The sequence below is a fragment of the Lynx canadensis genome, chromosome X (assembly GCF_007474595.2).
Source record: "Lynx canadensis isolate LIC74 chromosome X, mLynCan4.pri.v2, whole genome shotgun sequence".
Classification (NCBI taxonomy): Eukaryota; Metazoa; Chordata; class Mammalia; order Carnivora; family Felidae; genus Lynx; species Lynx canadensis.
Window position 1 is genome coordinate 72,178,754 of NC_044321.2, and position 17,588 is coordinate 72,196,341.

Consider the following 17,588-nt stretch of genomic DNA (forward strand, 5'->3'; position numbering starts at 1 on the left):
CCAATGCGGGGCTCAAACTCACAAACTGTGAGATGATGACTTGAGCCTAATTCAGACGCTTAACTGACTGAGCCACCCAGACACCCTTCTACTAATCTCTTTAAAGAGCCCACACTCTGGGCTCTACAAATACAGACATTTCTGTTCACTAAAAGAACAGTTCTTTTTAAAAATCTCTCTCCCTTTTGGAGGCATCTTTGATCTTGCAGCATAGACACCATGAATCAAGCTCACCCTCCTGAGTTGAAAACATTTATTGACAAGAAATTATCATTGAAATTAAATGGTGGCAGACATATCCAAGGAACATTGCAAGGGTTCAATCCCTTTATGAATCTTGTGACAGGTGAATGTGTGGAGATGACAACTAGTGGCCCAGAAGTATTGGAATATTGGTAATACAAGGAAATAGTATCACCATGATAGAAGCCTTTGAACGACTATAAACAATGGATGTGATCACTGGAAGAAACCAACTGCTTCTACATATCTCTCCTCTTCATAGTACCTGTTTTACTACAATATAAAAAACAGGTAGCATGCATTTTCATATTCAGCTTTTTTGTTAAAATAAACTTTTCTAATAGTAAATAAATAAAAAATAAAAATCTTTTCTTTTTTTCTAATACTGTTCCTCACTTCATAATATATTGAACAGGGTCATAAACTCACAATAATTATTAAGAGTATTTTCCATTGGTCTGTAAAATATAAATCATTTCTCAGTTGGAATCATTGGATACAAAAGCAGTGAATAAACATCTATAGAGTGTTGTGAACCAAAATTTAAAATCTATTACAATTCTAAACTGTTTCGTAAGTTATTTTCTTTTGTCTTTCTAATATTTTTGTGTAAAAGTCATTTTAGTATGAAAATTCATACATTCAACATTATAAATACCTAGAGTTAAATCCTGGATACCCCATTTACTAGATATTTGAAATTTAGCAAGTTACATAGTCTCTATAAAATTCAGTTTTCCCATTTGATAATGGTAACTCTGGTTACTGTTAATATTAAATGCATTAATAGATGTAAAACACCCCAACACACAATAATTCTTATTAAATGCTAGTTATTAATAGTAATGATAGTAGTCATTTATTGACTGTCTCCAATTCAACTTTTTTATCCCTTGATTTGGAATTTGCCACATTTCTGAGAATTCCATATTTTGTAGCTAAACTTGACTTCACCATGCTTTTGGACAGTTATCAACCAACAAAGTCTTGCAGTGCTATCTAGCTATGAAAAAAAAGAACCCACATGTAAACACAAAGACATAAAATAGGAATAGACAATAGGAAGAAGTTTTGCTCAGAATTTTTTTCTCTCCATGATTGCATAGCCAGTCTCAAAGTTTGTCTTTTGAAACACAGAAGTTGGGTAGTTCAGTTTATTCACATAAATATTTTGCTTCTCTTGTGGAATACTTTTTAGTTTTGGAATGATGTAAGATTAGTGTTTGACATCCTCTTCATGGGTATAGGTCAGCACCTTATTATTTCAAAACTTGGCATAGTAACGGCTTGATTTAATGTACAATTGCCTAAAGTTTCAGTAAGTCTTTCATTATCTCTCTAATTAGAGAAAAATTTACTCTTCTAGAACAAAATGAAGGAATACCATCCACTGTAATTGTCACTTACTCATCAGTTTTACAGATCAGTTAGAGGTTATGAAAAATGTTATCCTTAAAGAGCAAAAAATCCACAGTCATTTACAGACTTCACAGGCACTATGCCATCAAAAGTCATATTCAATGAAACTAGTTATTGTTATCGTTATATAACTTATCCTCACAGAATAGACATTGTCTACTTTATTAAAATAATGTAAATACTTTATAAAAGTAGTCTAAATTTTGCAAGCATACTCATTACTGTGTGGACCAAACAATAAGGTAAACCAGAAGATTCCATTAACCATCAAAATGTTTTGTAAAAATATTTAGATAATTTAGATAACTACCTGAATTTTCCATTATGTTTAATATTATTTGTGTGTTTGGTGTGGTAGAGCTTTAGGTTGTGCTCCTGATCTTTTTTTTTAAGTTTTTTTTTTTAATTCCAGTTAGTTAAAATACAGTATAATATTAGTTTCAAGTATACAATATAGTGATTCAATACAACACCTGGTGCTAATCAGAAGTGCACTCCTTAATGTCCATAACTAACCCATCCCACTACCCTGTCCTTTCTGTTACTGATAAATTTGTTCTCTATACATAAGAGTCTGGCTCCCAGTTTGCCTCTTGCTCTTTTTTTTTCCTTTGCTTGTCTGTTTTCCTTCTTAAATTCCACCTATGAGTGAAATCATATGGTATTTGCCTTTCTCTGCTTCATTTCACTTAGCATAATATGCTCTAGCTCCATTCATGTCATTGCATAAGGCAAGATTTCATTCTTTTTTATGGCTGAGTAACATAATATTCCATTGCATATACATACCATTTATTCTTTATCCATTCATCAATCCATGGATACTTGGACTGTTTCCATAATGACTATTGTAGATAATGCTGATAAATATCCACGTGCATGTATCCCTTCTAATTAATATTTTTGTATTCTATGGGTAAATACCTAGTAGTATAATTGCTTGTTCATAGGGTAGATCTATTTTTAAAGTTTTGAGGAACCTTCATATTGCTTTCCAGAGTGACTGCACCAGTTTCCATTTCCACCAACAGTGTAAGAGGGTTCCCCTTTCTCCATATTCATGCCAACACCTATTGTTTCTTGTGTTGTTGATTTCAGCTATTCTGACAGGTGTGAGGTGATATCTCACTGTAGTTTTGATTTGCATTTTCCTGATGATCACTGATGTTGAACATATTTTCATGTGTCTGTTGGCCATCTGTAGGTTTTCTTTGGAAAATGTCTGTTTATGGCTTCTGCTCATTTTTTAACTGGATTATTTGTTTTTTGGGGTGTTAAACTTTTATATATTTTGGAAACTAGCCATTTATCACTTATGTCCTTTGAAAATATCTTCTCCCATTCTGTAGGTTGCTTTTGTTTTGTTGACTGTTTCCTTCTCTGTGAAGAAGCCTTTTATTTTGATTTAGTCCTGGTAGATTAATTTTTTTATTTCCTTTTCCTCAAGAGACATGTCTACAAAGAAGTTGCTATGCCAATATAAAAGAGGTTACTGCCTGTGTTCCTTTTTTAGGATTTTTATGGTTTCAGGTCTCACATTTAGGTCTTTAATACACTTCTGCATTTATTGTTGTGTATGTTGTAAGAAAGTGGTCCGGTTTCATTCTTTTGTATGTAGCTGTCCAGTTTTCTCAACACCATTTGTTGAAATCTTTTTTCCATTGGATATTCTTTCCTGCTTTGTTAAAGATTAATTGACCATAGAGTTGTGGGTTCATTTCTGGGCTTCCTATTCTTTTATTTTGATCACTATGTCTATTTTTGTTCTAGTACCCTACTGTTTTGATTACTACAGCTTTGTAATATAACTTAAAGTTTGGAATTGAGATTCTACCAGCTTTGCTTTTCTTTTTCAAGGTTGTTTTGGTTATTCAGGGCCTTTTATAGTTCACTACAAGTTTTAGAATTATTTTCTCTAGCTCTGTGAAAAATGCCTTTGTTACTTTAAACAAGGAATGCATTAAACGTGTAGATTGTTTGGGGTAGTATAGACATTTAAAAACATTTGTTCTTCCAATCCAAGAGCATAAAATATCTTTCTATGTATTTGTATCATTTTCCATTTCGTTCACCAGTGTTTTATAGCTTTCAGAGTACAGTTTTTTCACTTCTTTGGTTAGATTTGTTTTTAGGTATCTTATAGATTTTGGTGCAATTATAAATTGGATTGATTCCTTGATTTCTCTTCTTGCTGTTTCATTATTGCTGTATAAAAATGAAAAAGATTTGTGTACACTGATTTTGTATACTGTGACTCTACTGAATTCCTGTATCAGTTATAGCTGTTTTTTGGTGGAGTCTTGGGTTTTCTATCTGCAAATAGGGAAACTTTTACTTTTTCATTACCTATTTGGAAGCCTTTTATTTCCTTTTCCTGCCTGACATCTGATGCTAAGACTTCTAGTAGTATGTTGAATAAAAATGGTGAGACTGGACATCCTTGTCTTATTCCTGACCATTGAGGAAAAGCTGTCAGTTTCTTCCTCATTGAAGATGTTAGCTGTGGGATTTTCAAATATGGCCTTTATTATGTTGAAGGTGTGTTCCTTCTAAATCTGCTTTGTTGAGGGATTTTATCATGAATGGAAGTTGTATTTTTCCAAATGCTTTTACTTCATTTATTGAGATGATCATATGATTCTTATCATTTCTTTTATTAATATGATGTATTACATTGATTGATTGGCAAATATTGAACCACACTTGTAATGCAGTAATATATCCCACTTAATCGTGGTGAATGATGTATTCAATGTATTGTTGGATTTGGTTTGCTACTATTTAATTGAAAATTTTTGCATTCTTGTTCATCAGGGATATTGGCCTTTAGTTCTGTTTTTTCATTTGAGTTTATCTGTTTTTGGTATCTGGTTTGGGTAATGCTGGCATCATAGAATGAATTTGGAAGTTTTCCTTCCTTTTCAATTTCTTGGAATAGTTAAAGAAGAGTGAGTATTAACTCTTCTTAAATGTTTGGTAGAATGCATCTGTTAAGCCATCTGGTCCTGGACTTTTGTTTATTGGGAATTTTTGATTATATATTCAGATTATTGCTGATTATCAGTTTGTTCCTCTTTCAGTTTTGGTAATTTATGTCTCTAAGGATGTTTTCATTTTTTTAAGTTGTCCGATTTTTTGCCTTATTTTTTTTCACAATATTATCTCATAATTGTTTGTATTTCTGTAGTGTAGGTTGTGATTTCTCCTCTCTCATTTGTCCTTTAATCTATTTGGGTCCTTTCTCTTTTCTTCTTGATATATCTGGCTAATTTTTTCATAGAACCAACTCCTGATTTCTTTGCTCTCTTGTATTGTTTTATTAGTTTCTATATCACTTATTTCCACACTAATCTATTATTTCCCTATTTATGCTGGCTTTAGGCTCTATTTATTGTACTTTTTCTAGCTTCTTTACGCTTAACGTTAGGTTGTTTATTTGAGATTTTTTTGTTTGGTTGGTTTTTACTTCTTGAGTTTGGCCTGTATTGCTATGTATTTCCTTCTTAGAACCACTTTTGATGCATCCCAAAGGGCTTGGACCATTGTGTTTTCATTTTCATTTGTTTTTATGTATTTTTTATTGTCCTTGTTGGCTCATTTATTTTTTAGTTGCTTGTGGTTTCTTTCCAGATTTTTTCTTTGGTTCACCTCAAGTTTCATATCATTGTGTTCAGAAAAGATGCATGGTATGTTCTCAGTCATTTAGTACTTTTTGAGGTTTTATTTGTGACCTAACATGTGATCTATTATGGAGAATGTCCCATGTACACTTGAAAAGAATGATATTCAGCTGTTTTAGTATGAAATGTTGTAAATGTATCTATTAAGTCCATCTGGTCCAGTGTGTCATTCAAAGCCATTTTTTCCTTATTTATTTTCTGTTTGGATGATCTGTCCATTGAAGTAAGTATGGTATTAATATCCCATCTATCATTATGTTATTATGAATTAGTTCCTTTATATTTGTTATTATTTTTATGTATTTGGTTGCTCCCATATTTTGTACACAAATATTTAGTTTTTATATCTTCTTGATGGATTATCCCCTGTATCATTGTATAGTGTCTTTCTTTGTCCCTTGTGACAGTCTTTGTTTTGACTTCTCATTCCTATGATATAAGTATTGCTACTCTGGCTTTCTTTTGCATTCCATTTGCATGATAAATGTTTCTCCATTCCATCACTTACAATCTGCAGGTGTCTTTAGGTCTAGAGTGAGTCTCTTTTAGGCTACATATAGATGAGTGTTGTTTTTTCATCCATTCTGTCACTCTGTATATTTTGATTAGAGCTATTTACATACAAAGTCATTATTAATAGATACCTATTTATTTCCAATTTGATACTTGCTTTTTTGTTATTTCTGGAGATTTTCTGTGATCCTTTCTTATCTTTCTTTCATGTTTTGCTGATTTTCTTTAGTGATATATGTAAATTGCTTTCTCTTCATTTTTGCATGTTTATTAGTGGAATTTGATATATGATTACCATTAGGTTTGTATATAATCTCTTTTACTTTTTTCTCTTTTTTTAACTATAATTTATTGTCAACTTGGCTAACATACAGTGTGGAAAGTGTGTTCCTGTTTTTTGGGGTAGATTCCTGTGGTTTATTGCTTACATACAACACCCAGTGCTCATCCCAACAAGTGCCCTCCTCAATGCCCATCACCCATTTTCCCCTCTCCCCTACCCCCCATCCACCCTCAGTTTGTTCTCTGTATTTAAGAGTCTCTTATGGTTTACCTCCATCCCTCTCTGTTTATAACTATTTTTCCCCTTCCCTTCCCCCATGGCCTTTTGTTAAGTTTCTCAAGATCCACATGAGTGAAAACATGTGATATCTGTCCTTCTCTGACTGACTTATTTCACTCAGCATAATATCTTCCAGTTCCATCCACATTGCTACAAATGGCATGATTTTATTCTTTCTCATTGTGAAGTAGTATTCCATTGTATATATAAACAACATCTTTATTCATTCATCAGTTGATGGACATTTAGGCTTTTTCCATAATTTGGCTATTGTTGAAAGTGCTGCTATAAACATTAGGGTACATATGCCCCTATGCATCAGCACCCATCTATCCTTTGGATAAATTCCTAGTAATGCTATTGCTGGGTCATAGGGTAGTTCTATTTTTAATTTTTTGAGGAGCCTCCACATTGTTTTCCAGAGCAGCTTCACCAGTTTGCATTTGCGTTCCCACCAAGAGTGCAAGAAGTTCCCCATTTCTCCACACCCTTGCCAGCATCTGTAGTTTCCTGAGTTTTTCATTTCAGCCACTCTAACCTGTGTGAGGTGATATCTCAAGGTGGTTTTGATTTGTATTTCCCTGATGATGAGTGACATTGAGCATCTTTTCATGTGTCTGTTGATCATCTGGATGTCTTCTTTGGAAAAGTGCCTAGTCATGCCTTCTTCCCATTTCTTCACTGGATTATTTGTTTTTCAGGTGTTGAGTTTGGTAAGTTTTTATAGATTTTGGATACTAACTCTATCGGATATGTCATTTGTAAATATATTTTCCCATTAGGTCAATTGCCTTTTACTTTTGTTGTTTCCTTTGCAGTTTAGGAGCATTTTTTCTTGATGAGGTCCCAGTAGTTCCTCTTTGCTTTTAATTCCCTTGCCTTTGGAGATGTGTTGAGCAAGAAATTGCTGCGGCTGAGGTCAAAGAGGTTGATGCCTGCTTTCTCCTCTAGGGTTTTGATGGTTTCTGTCTCACATTAAGGTCTTTCATCCATTTTGAGTTTATTTTTGTGTATGATATAAGAAAGTGGTCTAATTCCATTCTTCTGCATGTTGCTGTCCATTTCTCCCAGCAGCATTTGCTAAAGAGACTGTCTTTATTCCATTGGATACTCTTTCCTGCTTTGTCAAAGATTAGTTGGCCATATATTTGTGGATCCAATTCTGGGTTCTCTATTTTATTCCATTGGTCTATGTGTCTGTTTTTGTGCCAACACCAAGCTGTCTCAATGATTACAGCTTTTTAGTAGAGGCTAAAGTCTGGGATTGTGATGCCTCCCACTTTGGTTTTCTTCTTCAATATTACTTTGTCTATTCGGGGTATTTTGTAGTTCCACACAAATTTTAGGATTGTTCTAGCTTTTAGAAGAATGCCAGTGCAATTTTGATTGGGATTGCATTGAATGTGTTTCCTGCTCCTGAAAGTAATGGATTTATGAAGAAGAAATAATTTAGTGCTCTGGGCCTGGCACTTCAGGGAGTCTATTCAATGTGTGCTGTGTGTTCTCTGGGTAAGGGGCCTGCCTTCCTGAGACTGAGGCAAGCGTGAATGAAAAGGGCCATTCCACTGGAGTAAAGGGGAGTGTGGCTTGGTGTGAACAAGTTAGGCAACCAGTGTTGGCACTGTGCTGTTTCCTGTAGGTGGCTATGTGTTTTGTTGATGGATGGGGGAAGGAAATGATTTGGGCCAGCCTATTTGTTCCTGGAAATTTGTCTCTGTTAAAGCTGACTCTCAGGAACTTACTCCCACAAAAGCAAATAATCTCCCTACTGTATGCACCAGTTCATCAGATTGCGGTCTGCCTCTGGGTTTTTTGCCAACTTTCTCTCCAGGAGCAGTGTAGTCCCCTCTAGGCTCTATTCCAGCCAGTTTTCTGATCCTTAAAACTCAAGGTTGGAAGTGCTGCCAGTTGTAAGAACTCACAAATTTCAGCCCCTCTCATTTTCCAAGCCAATTGCTTTGGGAAATGTTCTCCCTGTGTATTCCAGTGTCTTATCTTCTTTCTCTTACTCTTCTCCACAACCATGGCTCCCTTCCCTCTGCAGCAGCCATTATCCCTCTCTCCCCTAAACCACATCTCTATACTTCCTACCTTCTTTGATTGTGATATCTTCTCTCCCTTTAGCTGTGGAGTTTGTTCTGTCAGTCTTCAGGTCAATTTCTGTGGTATTTAGGATGATTTGATAGTTATCTACTTGTGTTCATGTGATAAGGCATGCATAAGTTCCTCCTACTCCACTGACATCTTTCTGTTCCTTGCTCCTGATTATTTTCAGAGTGTTTGGTGAGTCCACCTTCTTTTATTAGTTGGTCATTTATCATATGTGCATGTCTACAATATATATCCTGAAATCACCCTGTAAAATTGTCAACTTAAATTTTGATTATTTAAGATAAAGAAATATCAATGTATAAGGACTTTGAACGTGGAGTCTTAAAAATACATACAGGAACATAGTAAAGAATTAAATAATTTTGATTGAATTTTAAGCCCAAGTTAGTCTGCTTACTAGGAATGAGACTATGGTCACATAGTTAAGTTTTATGTACTTCATTTATTTTCTATGCCAAATATGGATAGTCATATCTACCTCAAATACAGCTATCAGGAGAATGAAACGAAATTTAAACATAAAGTGCTTAACACGGTATGACATTTTATGAGTACTGGATAGATGAAAGCTGTATTATTGTCAATGATAAATTAAAAATTGTAAATGCAAAATAATACTGATTAGTAGAGGAATACTTTTAAATTGTGTACTAATTGATACACAATACATTTTAAAATGTTGCAATTTATTTGTAATGTTCCTTATGCTTTCTTAAAATATTACATAATTTTATTTCTCATTTTGTTAAGAAAGCATCATGTTATAATTCCAATCAATATTCATGTATTTTAGCAATTTAAAGGTATCATGCACCACTACAAGTGCTACCACAGTTAATGGTTTTATGTTGATTACAAAAAACTGATATAGAATTTTATATGCACTGAAACAAGACAAAGAAAATACCATTTTACCTGTTCTCATACTGTTTTGTTTTATTGACAGTACACAAATGCAGTATGTATCTATGGCAATTGGCTATGAGAAAAAATAAATTATGAACAATCATTGTAATAGACAAAAGTTCTGGCTCACATTCTTCTGAGTTTTGCACCTGTCTATGGAATGTCTCTGCAATTTACCTTTCTTAGTCCTGCCCCTGTTATAAAACTTGCAATGTTGAGAGGAAGTGGCCAGATATAACAGAGAAACAAATATTACTTCCTACCACCCCCACACACTTTTTTTTCCACCCAAATCAATAATATGGGGAATATATGACCAAAAATCATTAAACTTACTCATGTATCTAGCAAGTAAATGGATTACAGGTATTTAAACTCCTTATTATGACTCATTATATATAATTATAAAAATATATGAAGACATTAAGATGAAAGGAAAAAAATTACTTGCAATCTTCTTATACCTATTACCCAAGCATCATCTTTTTCTAGGTTCAGTTTAAACTATATTCACATGTAGCTTTTATACAATTGCACCCATAGCACAAAGTATTTTCTATATTTAAGCTTTCATAGCAGAAAAATATATGCTTTGTTGATGTATAACCTTTTAAATTATAATTAATGTTTGTATAACTTTCTATTAATATTCTCTGATCAGAGGAGCACCTTGGTGGCTCAGTGGATTAAGCATCTGACTCTTGATTTTGGCTCAGGTTTGAATGAACCCCACATCAGGCTCTTTGCTGACTGTGTGGAGGCTGCTTGGAATTCTCTCTCTCCCTCTTTCTCTGCCACTTCCCCATTATCTCTCCCTCAAAATAAATAAATAGACTTAAAAATATTCTTTGGTGACAAATTTAGTCAGTTATATACTATACAAATTTGATCTTACACACCTAACACACGTGCATATACACATACTTACTAATCAAAAACAAAGAGTACTAAAAATCCAGTATGACCTAAAATATAACTAACTCGATTCTAGGTAATTACTACCAACATTTTCTAGAATTATATGCAACGTTCTCCAAATGGACAGGGGGCTGAATCAAATAGGTATAAGAAAAAACACTAATAACAGTAACACCAAAAATAAAAATTAACATTTATTCAGTATCTTAAAGGTATTTTTATTATTTCCTATAATCCAAACTAACCAGAGAGTATAGTTATTGACAAAACTGAGGGTGAGAGGAGTTAAGTACAATGAAAGAATATATGAAAACGGTGGGCTTAATCATGGAGACATGAGCATAGTCTTATTGCTTTAATTAGATCAAGTTTCTAGTTATCCTAGCACAAACATTTGACACATCATATAGGCAGGTAACTCTAAAAATAACTTTTTTAAAAAATTTTAAATGTTTATTTATATTTTGAGAGAGAGACAGAGACAGAGACAGAGTGTGAGTGGGGAAGGGGCAGAGAAAGAGGGAGACACAATCCGAGGCAGGCTACAGGCTCTGAGCTGTCAGCAATGAGCCTGACACAGGGCTCGAACACATGAACCGAATGACCTGAGCCGAAGACAGGATGCTTAACTGACTAAGCCAACCCAGGTGCCCCTGAAAATAACTCTTGACAAAGAAAATTAGTTAGGAGAGTTGTTTCCAAGGTATCAATACTAATTCAATTGTTACCACAATGCTATTAATAGCAGCACTATTAACAACATTAATAAAACCCATTAAAAGAGGAATATTGTCATTTTAAGGATAAAAGACTAACATGAAGAAAAATATCCTGAAACCAGAGCTTTAGTAAAACTGACGTGATGAAGAACATGCTAATCAATACTATTTCAACAAGTTTCAGTTCTCTGTTAGTGGTGTTTTATACTTTACATCTGTCAAATAGCTTGGTTCCTCTTGTTTCCAATATTGTCCTTTCATTGGAACCACTGGCAAAGACTATTAACTTGAAATCAATGATAGGTTTACAGCTACTGCCTTTAGTTGTTGAGTAATAACACTATCCTTTCTAGGTTATTTGCTTGCTAAGCAAAAAACTAACCAATTAAGAAGCAGCTACTTTGTAATAAACAAATACTTCATAAAGGTTTCATGGGGAAAAAAGGTTATTTCTATTTAATGCTATCATTATGTTTATGCAAACAGAAAGTGTTAAGATTTTTGTTTTGAAAGGAAAATAAATCTTTTTTTCATAGATTCAATTAAAAGAATGATACCTTATAAAAACTGATCAAAAAGACTATCAGACTGTGACTTTTTCCCTATTATACTATTTAGATTGACTAGTATTCAAACTGTTGCAAGACCAGAAAGAGTGGTAACTATAGCATTTGTTATTTACCTTCTACAATAAGATGAATAAGGAAGCGATACATTCGCAGATCCATTCTTTTTTTTTTTTTAATGTTTTTTGTTTATTTTTGAGAGAGAGCGCGCAGGTCGGGGAGGGACTGAGAGAGACTGGGACAGAGGATCCGAAGCAGGTTCTGTGCTGACAGCAGCAAGCCTGATTCAGGGCTGAAACCCACGAACTGAACTGTGAGATCATGACCTAACCTGAAGTCAGACGCTTAACCAACTAGCTACCCAGGCACTCCTCACAGATCCATTCTTGAACCCTGGCTTCCATATATGTCTCTTCATTGTTATCCTGGTGACTCCCTATAGAGGAAAATTTTCTGTGTTTATCTTGGAGTATAGCTCATTCCCCTCAACTTTTAGGTACTGATATTTTACCAGGAATACAGATGTGTGCTTCTGTAGAAGGAAGGTTTGTTATCATACCATAACACTCTCTCATCAGATTCACCTAGTTTCTAAAAGTGTCACATCCAGTGCTTTTGGATATCTGGATTTCTTTTCTTGTCAATAATAGAAACTAAATGGGATTATTTTATAAATTTTTCATTTTTTCCGGAGTTTAGTAACATACTTATTGCTAATCCAGGAGAAATTAATTACATTAAAATAAAATTCAACCAATATTTCAGAGAGTAGTTTTAAGTCATGATCTAGTCCTAGCTAAAAAATTCTGTATTTCTTTATTAAAATTATTTTGTGAACAGTGATTAGTGTGTTTCTGCTTTTAAGATAGTGGTTCAGAGTAGGACTTAAGATAGAATAATAAAAAAGTTATATACTTTGTTTTATGAGTAGGAATGTATGATATTTCTAGTATAGTTTCAGGTTTTAACGAGCTGTGCTAAAGTCACTGCCACCTGCTCTGCCCTGTTGGCTAGAGCACTTATGTCACACATGAGGCTATTCTAAATCACATGGTCTTCTGTGTAAACCTGACAACCTGTTGCTGGAAGACAGTAATTTAATTTGGTGATGTCCACAGTATTTATAAATTAACTTGGCAATCCCTTTCTGCAGTGTCAATAGAATGAACAATCTGACTTCATAGGTCAGATAAATTTACCTTCTTTTAAAACTTTAGAACTTTATGAAACTCTGTAGAGTCATTGAAATAACTCAGTGACCTTCTTCTATTTTCCTTTCAATGCCTTCAGATAAAAGGAAGATACACTATCCTGAGTAATGTTTATATACAATTTGTTGTTGACTTAAACTTGTATTATAGAAAGGGTAACAAAGTAGTACATATTATTTATCACCATCACTTTGAGTGCCATTATTAACGTACTACAATTCTTTGGAACAAAAGTATATCTAGTTGAAAAGGATAGAAACTAAGCAACCAAAGTCTTTAGGGATAGTGTTGTACACTCCCAAACTTAGCGACATTTTATAACTAAGAATTTCAGAAGTAATGACTCTTACCCTTGTTCACACCACACATTCTCTGATCTCAAAGTAGATAGATGAAAACAAAATGGGAATGATAGTAGGCAACAAAATTTATATATGTTTTGCTTATAAAACCATATATATATATATATATATGTGTGTGTGTGTGTGTGTTTTCCTAACAAAATTATATACAAATTTTAAATTTCAAAAAGTAGTAACAGTGCAAACAAAATTATATTAAGATAGTCTCTACATGAAATAATTCTAACATCAAGGAAAACAATACTTTAAAAACAAAGTTTAGGAAATACATAATTCCAATTTAAGTAGCAAAATTGATTTTAACTGATATCCTCAGTTAAATGAGAGAAAAAAGTATTATTTTTCTTATATTGTTCCAATTTCTCCCCTGTGCTATAGAGAAAGCAGGTTGTAACTGTGCCCTGAGTATCCTTACCGCTTTTGTAAATGTCACAATCAGCACAACTCTGACATGTTTTAATAATGCCTTGATTCAGCAAAGTTTACCTTTGTCTCCAGTACATCCATTTATCTTGCACTTGTCCTCATATTGTACCCTGGTTGACCAAAGGCATTTTATATTAGTTTCACCGGGAATTTTTCTGAGCTCCACTTTGTTTTCAAAACTAACCTACTGCCCATTACTTCCTTCTATAGTCAACTGCTGCTCAGAGAAATACCACAATGTTAAAAACGCATGACAGCAAAACATGCTATTCCTTTCAGATGTCAATGTTTTAAAATAAATCAAAAGAATGAGTATTCTGATTATTTTCAAACTTCAGTGGCTTAAAACAATATCAATTAGATTTTTTACATCGCACAGTATCCATGGGTCAGGAATTCAGGAAAGGCGGGACTGGGTATTTCTGCCCTAGGGCTCCTCCTGTGGTTGCAGATGGAATTTAGCTACAGTTGGAACAACAGGTGGCTGAAAAAGCTGGAGACTGGCAGGATGGGTCTTCATGTAGACTCCAGGTTTCTCCATGTGGAGTAGTTTGACCTTCTTGCGGTGTAGTAGCCTCTGGGAAATCATACTCCTGACAGCAGGCTGAAGGATCCAAGAATGAAGCAAGTAAAAATGCACACTTTCTGACCTAACATTGGAATTCCTATAGTATCATTTCTGCTATATTCTGTTAGTCAAGGCAATTAAAAAGCCCCCGCCCCCACCCAGATTTAGGAAGAGAGAAAACAAACTCCACAGCTTGTTGGAGTGGCAAGTTTCTAGAACATTTAGAATAAGAGATATTTTTGTAGCCATCTTTGACAAATAACAATTTTCCAAAATGACTTAAGTAGGTATTTTGTGGTTTTAATTATGTTTACTTTATAATATGTCATATTCAATTATTTTTGATACATGCTTATCAATATATAATAAAAAATAAAATGATAGAAGCATTCACTGAATACTACACAGGAATTTTTATTTTCATTTCCTATTTACCTCCCCAGGAAGACTACCCCAAAACATGTAAACTCTTATTTATTGTTAGCATGCTTAATTACCTATATTATTACCTATTACATATATCAATATGCAAAAAGAATCTCCTTGAAAAATATAAAAAAACTTTGTGGACATTGTTAGAAATACCAAGATTTAATCTCATAATTTGTAAATGTAATACAGTGAAAAGTTGCAAAAACATTCCAATATGAACTCCCTCATCAGTCTTCTTAGTATCTGTTTAATGGCTTGAAAAACTAGAGCATGTATGTAACATATACCTTCAGCCCATAGTTATATGCATTCAAATGCCATATCTGAAGGAAATCATTACATTGTATAAATAGAGTGCTTAGAGTTAGATCTGAAAATCTTACATTAGAGTACCAAAGAATGAATTTGGAAGCCCTTGAACACTTTGAATGTTTGAATTATATCATTTCAAAAGCAACTGTAATAAGTAGGTTTTTGTTGATCCATTCTGAGGCTTTGCAGTGCTCAATTGCTCTCAAAATTTCTCATTTGTCACTTAGTCTAAGTGCATACTGAGCTCTATTCTGAAGCTTTACAAGTGTTTATTAGAAAGAACTCATAAAAGTCTTCCTTTAGACTACCTGCAAGTCTTCTATGTGCTTGTGTTACTTGAGAAAATAACATCCAGTGTGTGATAATCAAAAAATTTCAGAATGAAAATAAATATTTGATTTCATTTTACTCTGGGTCTTGGCAGTTTCTAATTGTGGCTTTTCCAGAATTTAATTATTGAAGACATTTTAAAGTGTCCATATAGTTTGCACCTAAAATTATACATATGATGAGATTTCTTTCAAGTGGGATATATCATCAAAATATACTTTTGTCCTCTTTGAGGAATATTTCTTTAACAAAAAGACTTATTTTGCACAATTAAGATATTGTAATTAAGATGTATATAAGTTAAGTTCTCTAAACATTTTTTCTTCACAAATATAACAAAATATTCTAGACACAATTTTGATGATTCTGAATCTCTAGCTTACTTTATTGTGAGAATACAGTATAAAATACATAACACATAAAACATGTGTTGATCAACCATTTATGTTTTTCGTAAGACTTCCAGTTAACAGTAGGCTATTAGTAGTTAAATTTTGGGACAGTCAAATGTAATATGCAGATTTTTGACTGTGCAGGACAGGAAGTCAATGCCCTTAACTCCCAGGTTGCTAAGGGATCAATTATATTTGAATATCCATGTGTGAAAGAAAGAACTTTGATTCATACTTTACACCATATACTAATATATAGATATTAACTCAAAATGGATCATTAACGTAAATTTAAAACCTAAAACTATAAATCTCCTAGAAGAAAAAAATGTGAGATCTTTCTGACCTTGGATTATACAGTAATTTCTTATATGCAACACCAAAAAATATTTATATTATATCAAAATAAAAAAAAAATCAGCTTTTTAAAGACACTTTTAAGAGAATGAAAAAAATAAGCCACAGAAAGATAATTTATTTGCAAATCTCATATTTGACAAAGGACTTATATCCAGAAAATACTATATATATATATATATATATATATATATATATATAAACTTAGTAATAAGAAAACAAACAGCTAATTAAAAAATGCTCAAAACAGGGCACCTGGGTGACTCAGTCATTTGAGTATCTGACTTCAGCTCAGGTCATGAACTTGCAGTTTGTGAGTTCGAGCCCCACATTGGGCTCTCTGCTATCAGTGCAGAGCTCTCTTTGGATCTTCTGTTCCTTCTCTCTCTTTGCAGCTCAGGCTCTCTCTCTCTTTCTCAAAAATAAACATTAAAATAATAATGATGATGATGATGATAATGGCTAAAACAATGTGAATAGCTCTTCAACAAAATGATGTCTGTGTGGCACACAACCACATTAAAATATACACACCCTTGGGAGGGAAGATGGCGGCATAGGAGGACGCTGGGCTCACCGCGCGTCCTGCTGATCACTTAGATTCCACCTACACCTGCCTAAATAACCCAGAAAACAGCCAGAGGATTAGCAGAACTGAGTTGCCAGACCCAAGCGCAGACGAGAGGCCCACGGAAGAGGGTAGGAAGGGCGGCGAGGCGGTGCGCGCTCCACGGACTGGCGGGAGGGAGCCGGGGCGGAGGGGCGGCTCGCCGGCCAAGCAGAGTCCCTGAGTCTGGCTTGCAAAAGCTGAGGGGCCTGACAGACTGTGTTCCGACAGCAAGCGCGACTTAGCCTCTGGGAGGTCATAAGTTAACAGCTCTGCTCAGAAAGCGGGAAGGCTGGAGAACAAAGGGAGGGAGAGCTGCTGAGCCCCCGGATGACAGAGCTCAGTTTGGTGGGGAACAAAGGCTCTCGCCAGCGCCATCTCCCCCGCCCATCCCCCAGCCAAAATCCCAAAGGGAACTGGTTCCTGCCAGGGAAATTGCTCGCTCAGCGCGAACACCCAACTCTGTGCTTCTGCGGAGCCAAACCTCCGGCAGCGGATCTGACTCCCTCCCGCTGCCACAGGGCCCCTCCTGAAGTGGATCACCTAAGGAGAAGCCAGCTAAGCCTGCCCCCCTGCCGCCGTGCACCTTGCCTACCCACCCCAGCTAATACGCCAGATCCCCAGCATCACAAGCCTGGCAGTGTGCAAGTAGCCCAGACGGGCCACACCATCCCACAGTGAATCCCGCCCCTAGGAGAGGGGAAGAGAAGGCACACACCAGTCTGACTGTGGCCCCAGCGGTGGACTGGGGGCAGACATCAGGTCGGACTGCGGCCCCGCCCACCAACTCCAGTTATACACCACAGCACAGGGGAAGTGCCCTGCAGGCCCTCACCACACCAGGGACTATCCAAAATGACCAAGCGGAAGAATTCCCCTCAGAAGAATCTCCAGGAAATAACAACAGCTAATGAGCTGATCAAAAAGGATTTAAATAATATAACAGAAAGTGA

General features: G+C 34.9%; 1 pseudogene; it reads left to right on the top strand.

The window, feature by feature from the left end:
• The first annotated feature begins 219 nt into the window (after window positions 1-219).
• On the top strand, window positions 220-446 carry LOC115506646 (annotated as a pseudogene).
• Window positions 447-17,588: the final 17,142 nt, after the last annotated feature.